The sequence below is a fragment of the Eupeodes corollae genome, chromosome 1 (assembly GCF_945859685.1).
Source record: "Eupeodes corollae chromosome 1, idEupCoro1.1, whole genome shotgun sequence".
In the NCBI taxonomy this organism is placed as follows: domain Eukaryota; kingdom Metazoa; phylum Arthropoda; class Insecta; order Diptera; family Syrphidae; genus Eupeodes; species Eupeodes corollae.
In genome coordinates this window covers 7,287,289-7,294,637 of record NC_079147.1, presented here as the reverse complement: position 1 = coordinate 7,294,637, position 7,349 = coordinate 7,287,289, and the positions used below count along the sequence as shown (strand labels likewise).

Sequence of the window (7,349 nt, the reverse complement as noted above, 5' to 3'; positions counted from 1 at the left end):
AAACATGACATTAGGATGTTAGAAAAGTCAAAAAAAAGTGGGTCCCCCATTCCATCCGGCTGTCTGTCTGTCCTGGCCCCTAAAGCCTAAATCAATGTGCCAATTTGTTTACTAAAAATAACAGCAGTCCCCATTCAAATTTGTTGGTGTAAATTCGAAAATTAAAATTTTTTTTTAGAAATGAAGCGATAGATTTGTTTAGAGCTTTCTCTGATTTTTTTTCTTATTTCGGTTCTTTCTACAGGAAAAACATATTTTGGTATTGCTCCAGAAGGGCACCCCTCATAAGGCCGTTAATTTGTTTTCAAATTTACTCAAGAACTTAATAAACAGATTTCAATAATCTTGTCTATCAATGCAAGCTCTTGTCGAGGGTCAAATTTTCAAATTGATGATGGTTTTTCATGATAGAAAATGTCATATTTTTTTTTAATTTTTGAAAAAAAATTAGCCCGGCAACATATTTCTTTCAAAATTGATTTTCTGTTTTGAAGTGCATTTGCTTTGGATGTTCTAGAACTGAGATTTACACAGCAAAAGTGACACTTTTGTAAAACTTAATTAATATTCGTAGGCTAAGGGCAAATTTTTCCTTGGCATACCGCCATACTGTTTCATACAGGCCAGCTGTTGTGGCACTAAGTGAAACCCAAGTAGGTGAGGATTCCGATCCTGCTGAATTTTTTATTCATGGGTATAGCTTGGTGCCTTTATTCTTTTCCCACCATGGCCTCGCCATATACATTAGGAATTTGCACCAATTCCTTTTTAATAATATGTGGTTTAAATTCTCCGTAAATAAGCAAATCATTCACTACTGCTTCCTTTATCGAAGCCCAAATTTAGACAGAGTATCAACTTTGTTTCGTCCTACCCTCGCACTGAAATTGTTGTTACGGTCGATTTCAATGTACACAATTCTTCATGGTTTCAACATTCAGGCCAGTCAACACCAGAAGGAGTGTGTGCAGAAATCTTCGCTGAGTTGAACCACCTACCTCAGCTAGTCAATGAGCCCACCCGGATATCGGACGTTGAAGGTCGAGCAGAAAACACTCTTGACTTGTTTCTTACCCTGATAAATACACTGTTAGTGTTCTATCTCCTCTAGGCAATTCCGACCATTGTGTTATATCAGCAAATTTCTCGTGTCAAAACTGTTCAGTTAAAGAAAGAGCTCCTAAGAGAACCCTTTGGTAATACGAGAAAGCCAACTGGGACGGTCTCAATAATTACTTCAGGATCTTTAACTGGTCACTATGCTTCCTCGATAGTGACGTTGACGCCAGCGCTGATATGATCACAAGTTTAATTCTCCTGAGAATGAGAAATTTTATACTGAACAGGGTTAAAAGTATCAGACCCAAGGGAAACATTTGGTTTGATGCGAGCTGTAAAGAGGTTATTAGGGCCAAAGAGGTTAGTTTCCGTTGCTATAAAGCCAACCGTACTGGGAAAAGCCGGAAAAAGTTCAAAGAAGCTAGGAAGTCCTGCAACGCCCATATTCGACGGACCAAATTTTTACATGAACAAAAGTTACGGCAAAAAATACTGCAATGTCCCAAAGGCAGTAAAAATGTTTGGTCATTATTTGTAAAAAACATGAGGAATTCTTCCTCTTCTTCGGTTCCTACGCTCGTTGTCAATGAAACTCCTTTTTTTTAGCTCTTTAGAGAATACAAATCTCTTTGCTAGGCAGTTCCCTGCCAATTCTACGCTGCAAATGAGTGTTATGACTCCGCATGTACTTGAGCGAGTAAGTGATTTTATGGGACCAATCTTTTTTCGCACTGGTACTGAAGAGGTGTTCTTCAACGCTGGCAAAACCTATGCGTAAGCTTTTTCATCTGTCCTACTCCTCAGGTCTCGTTCCGAGCGGATGGAAAACGGCATTTGTCCAGCCTATTCCCAAAAAAGGCGAATCTTCCTCACCCTCTTACTACCGACCGATTGCACTTACGTCCCTTTCTTCCAAGGTCATGGAAACGTTGATTAATTATCAGCTCAAGAAATATCTTGAAGATCGAAAGCTTCTTAATGGCCGGAAATACGGCTTTCGTAGCAATAGGTCCACTGGTTCATCTTACCGAACAGTGGAGCAAATCTTTTCATCGTTTTAGAGAAAGTAAGATTATTACACATCATATTTGAAAAGCATTTGATAGGGTTTGGCATCAGGCTCTCTTATCGAAAATGGGTGCATTCGGTTTTCACGAATCCCTGGTTCATGGGATTAGTAATTAGCTTTCGGATCGTTCAATACAAGTAGTATTGAATGGATTCAGGTCTGAAAACCATAAAATAAATGCTGGTGTGCCCCAGGGCTCTGTTTTCTCTCCAACACTCTTTCTTATTTTTATTAATGATCTCCTGTCTGCAGCATCTAATCCAATATATTGTTTCGCTCACGACAGTGCTCTTAGCTTTTCATATTCGTTTTCAGACTCACATCTCTCTTCTTCAGATGTGGAACTGCAACGACAAAATATGATAAGCTCATTTAATTCCGACATAAACAGCATTGTTCAATGGGGATTAAAAAACCATTTGGTACCCGTAAACAGTTCAACCGCAATACTCGCGCTTCTAGGAATGCTCATCAATATACCCTCGAGCCCAACTTTGGTCGTACTGTCAAATACAGAGATTCGTTCTTCAGCCGTACTACGTGAATGTGGAATGCCTTACCACACCCTGTCTTTCCTAGTCATTGCAATATTCAGGAATTCAAAATAAATGTGCACCGACATTTCCTTTTAAACCCTCTCTCCTCTTCCTAGTGCTCTCACTGTGCCTCTGCATAATAAGGGTAGTAATATCCCCTTGAGTGTGTGTTTATTATAAAAAAAAAACTAATGGCTAATTGAAAAACACAATGCGCGTTTCGTATCTATTAATATAAAAGCTTTGAATATCTTGAGAACTGAAGCGAAAAGAGATTCTAAAACGTGTAATTTGTGACTGCCACACAAAAGTTTCTTTCCAGCTTATTTGTTTACCTTAGTTTGTTTTTATTTTATATTCAGAGAAATTATGTACTTAAATCCACTTATTTCCTTAAATTCAAGAACCAAACATTTTTCTTTCTACAGTTTTAAAGTTTTATTGACTCCTTTAAGATCAAACTATATTCCAGCATCAGCTCCAATTTAAGCAGAGTAATACCGAAAAAACTACGTCAAACAAAAACAGAAAATTCTTGATATCAGATTCTTTCTCATTTTCTGGGTTTTGGAATTTTTGTAGCGTTTTTCGCATTAATTTAAATGGCAACAAAAAAGAATATATTCTTTTTGGAAGAAAGCAAAGCTTCAAAACAATTTCGTACATTTCTCCATGAAAGCAATAAAAACTCTCTAAAATATGTGTTTTGCTCTTAAAGATGGCATATTTAGAAAACTGTTAGAATCTTGGAATGCTTTCATAATAAGAAGGTCTTATAAATTAAATAGTTAGAGTATATCTTGCTGCACAATAGCGTTCTGAAATAATTTAATAACTAAAGTTGTCACTTTAGCCCTTGAAATGTGTACATTTAAGGTTAAGATGCACATTATGTTATTTAAATTTTGTTAACCTCCTTTAAAGAACATTTTTAAGATGTGAGTAAAAAATCGTCTATATTTTAAGCGCGTGACCCCTCCCTGATTAAAAGTCTGTATCCGCCCTTGGTTTCCTTTAGCATTTTTTAAGGGGCATATTTTCAAACCTTATATATGATAGAAAAACTCAAAGCTGGATTCGATTTAAGGACATCTTAATCCTTTAAAAAAGTATTGTTCTATTTGTTCAAAAAGAAAAATACTATCGACCGGTGTTACATAAAGTTATCAAGCTCACAAAAAAATCATCCCATATTTAAAGCGTCGTATACTCCCTGATCCAAAATTTTAAGAACAAAGGTAAACAACTTAGCATTCGTGTTTTGGCATTTCCTAAAAATTCTGTTATCATATCATAAATAATTTGGCAGAACATTTTTTTCTGTAAGAATAAGAAATTCCAAAGGTTAGTTCTTGTTGTTGCAGACTCAACATATTGAAAGGAAATAAATAACTTTATCAATAACTTATTAAATACCAACAGCAGCAATCAAACACAAAGGAATGTCAATTAAAATCGTGAACATATCACAGGGTCTTGAGATGGTCCCTCTTTCCACGTCGACACCCTTCTTCAATTCTACGAAAACATTAAAGAATTGAATATTGCATTCTTTCCAAATAATAACATCATCATCATTATATGGTGTCGATGTCGACTCTTGTCAAGTCTTGCGCAGATCTCTTCTATCTCTAAATCGGCAAACTTCGAGAAATTGAATGCGTTAACGTTTGCTATATCATTCAGTTTATCACATACTTCAATAGATAGCAGTTCGCATTTAGAGCATTTTTAGAGACCGGTCAAGTTGATATAGTTAATACTTCTTTATAAAATCAATTTATTTCAATCTTTGCAAATTATATCATACTCAAGATGCCTTGCGGTGGATGTGGTTCTGGTAAGATTGATTGAGATATGGAGAAAATAAGCTCCTTCATGTTTGAATTGTGGGATTTTATTACAAATTTAATGCGCTATTGATTTTTCATGAATTTAAGAAACAATTTTCGTTTTCACAGATTGTAAGTGCACTGCCGAAAAGTGTGATGAAAGGTGCAAGTGTGACCATGCTGGCAAATGTGGATGCAGCGGCGCCGGTGCTGAAAAAAAGGAACCTTGCTGCAAGGAAAAGTCCAAATAAATAAGTTTTTTTTATACCTATATAAAAAGTTGCTGAATATTGAACCATATGAGTTCTGGAGCTGTTATTCCATGCATTTGTTTTGAATATAAAGAAAAAAAATATTGATCGGAATGAGTTTTGTATTTCTTTTTAAGGGCATCTTTAAGGTTAAGTATAATATTGATTGATGTACCATTTTAATGTTCAGTCTGCCATGATGTTATAGGATTTGGAAAATATTGTTAATGATTTGGATATCATCCCGGCGGCCATATAATCGGAAGAATATTTACATACTTGTGCTCCCTGTGGTCTTTTTCAAAAAATTGTAGTTACAAGAATTTTATTTTATGAATTAATATAGTTGTGACTATAAGAGTTTTTTTTAACAAATTTTATTTTTTCGTTTAACCTTCCGACCACAACAGGGGTGCTATAACACCCCAGGCATTTTTATTTGTATTGGATTTTGATTTTGCTTCATTCTTTTTTCTACCGTTTTTCGTAACACAATTTATTAACTTTCCATATGAAGTTATTGTAATGGTCCGATTTGTCAAATTGAAAATTTTGACATTTCTCGACGTTTCAAGGTCCCAAGGTTTTTAGAAAGATGTCTGTGCGTGGTGTGTACTTTCGTTCGTACGTTCGCGCCGTTTTTTTGTCCTCCATAGCTCAAGAACCAGAAGGGATATCAACTTCAAATAAATTTTATTATACAGATAATAAGGCAGAAAGATGCAGAAAACGCTCTCAAGAAAATTGCGTGGGTGGTTTTTTTAACATAGCAGTTTGAAAAAAAGGTGAACATTTTAGTTATCCCTAAATATCTTACGAACCAAAAACGCTAGAGACTTGAATTAAATTTTATATAATATATTGTACCGTGATACCAAACAGGTATATTTTTTGGAAAAAATCAATATAACGGTTTTTTTATAAATCAATAAAACTGAAAAAAAAATTTGTCACCTCCAAAATTTTACGACTGAAATATGATTTTATCTCTAAAACAATTTTGTGCAACGAAGAATAATGTGTTTGACATCTGATAAAATTTTGAGAAAAATCGAATTGACAGTTTTTTTTTATAGAAAATAAAAATCGAAAAAAAACATTACTCAAAGTTGGTAAAAATTGAATATCGATTCAAATATCTTTTCAAAAACTTGAAATTTAGGCTTAAAGCTTATTTTATCTTATAAGAAATATTGTTTTCAACATTTGGTAAGATTTTTAAAAAAATCGAATTGACACTTTTTTTTACAAAAAAATTAAAAACCTAAAAAAAATTTAACAAAATTTGGTAAAAATTGACTTTCGGCTCAAATTGCTTTTCAATAATTAAAAATATTGGCTTCAAACTTATTTTATTTCACAGAAAATATTGTTTTCGATATTCAGTAATTTTTATATAAAAATCCAACAGTCCGTTTTTTCATAAAAAATAAAATCTACAAAAAATAGTACGCAAATTTGGTAAAAATCAGTGTGGGTCGCATCCCAGCCTCTTTTTTTTATGAATTAAGTTTTTTATGTTTTCAACAAAGTATATTAATTGTAATGTTTGAATACAAATTTTATGTTGTACTTTAAAGTATTTTTTTATATATATTTTCTTGGCTGGGGTGTTATGTCACCCCTGTTGTGGTGTATGTATATTTGAAAAGTGTTGTGGTCGGAAGGTTAAATGAAGTTTCAATAAAAGTTTTTGATAGCTATTTTGTGGTTGTGTTATATAAAAGAAAATATATTTTTTCGGTTTCACCAAAAAAGCAACTAAATTGTAACAAACCTTTTAAAATACAATTAAATTGTAACTTTCTGTTTCACCAAAGAAATTAAATTTACAAAATTTGTTAGAATATTCTAGAGGCAAAAGTTCGTGTGTAATTTCCCTCACAAATTTTTTCGCTTCATCAAATCTTAAAAATAGGCAGGTTGGGACGATATAAGGGACTTAAAATTTAGGCAACTTTCTTGTATCTGATTGCCCAGCTGCCAAAAATTACCTTCCAATTAAGGCAACTTTAATGGAAAGTTCACTGGAAAGTTATTCAAGAAAAATCTGCCTAACTTTTAAGTCAAGTCTACTTCTACAAAATAACAGTTGATCATGTTTTTTCATTCAACTGTAAGCTGAACTTTATTACTCTATGATTTATTTATTTTCTCCACAGCTTTATTTAATGTTTTGTGTAAAAGGTTTCCTTGACAATTTGGAAATGAAATAAGGAATATTTCTTTACAGTACAAAATACAAATCGTGAATTCGTGATGGACTTGTAGCTTGCCTGAGGAGTGTTGTGTAGACAATAATTTTGTTGCTACTTTTTCTACTATAAACTTGAAGTAAAGATTTGCGAAGTAAGGTTCTGAATTTGAAATTAATGACATAAGAAAAACAAACGAGTTGCTTTGGTCAAAATGTTCGTTCAAAGAATGAAGTTGACTGCAAATGAAGTCCCTTATGTTTCCTGAACCTGCCCAATGTGAATAACTAAGACAGTAAGCTGGTAAACTCTAGATTACACATCGTGTCACATGAATAGGGTTAATCTTTTTAGTTTCTTATTTGACGAGATTTTTTAACCCCTAAGTTTTTTTTTTGGGAAAACCC

At 33.5% G+C, this 7,349-nt stretch overlaps 1 long non-coding RNA gene across 1 annotated transcript; it reads left to right on the top strand.

Moving 5' to 3' along the window:
- Positions 1-4,042: 4,042 nt before the first annotated feature.
- On the top strand, positions 4,043-4,855 carry LOC129940620 (uncharacterized). The gene is made up of 2 exons (XR_008780726.1): positions 4,043-4,504; positions 4,626-4,855. It is a non-coding gene; the product is annotated as an uncharacterized LOC129940620 (long non-coding RNA).
- Positions 4,856-7,349: the final 2,494 nt, after the last annotated feature.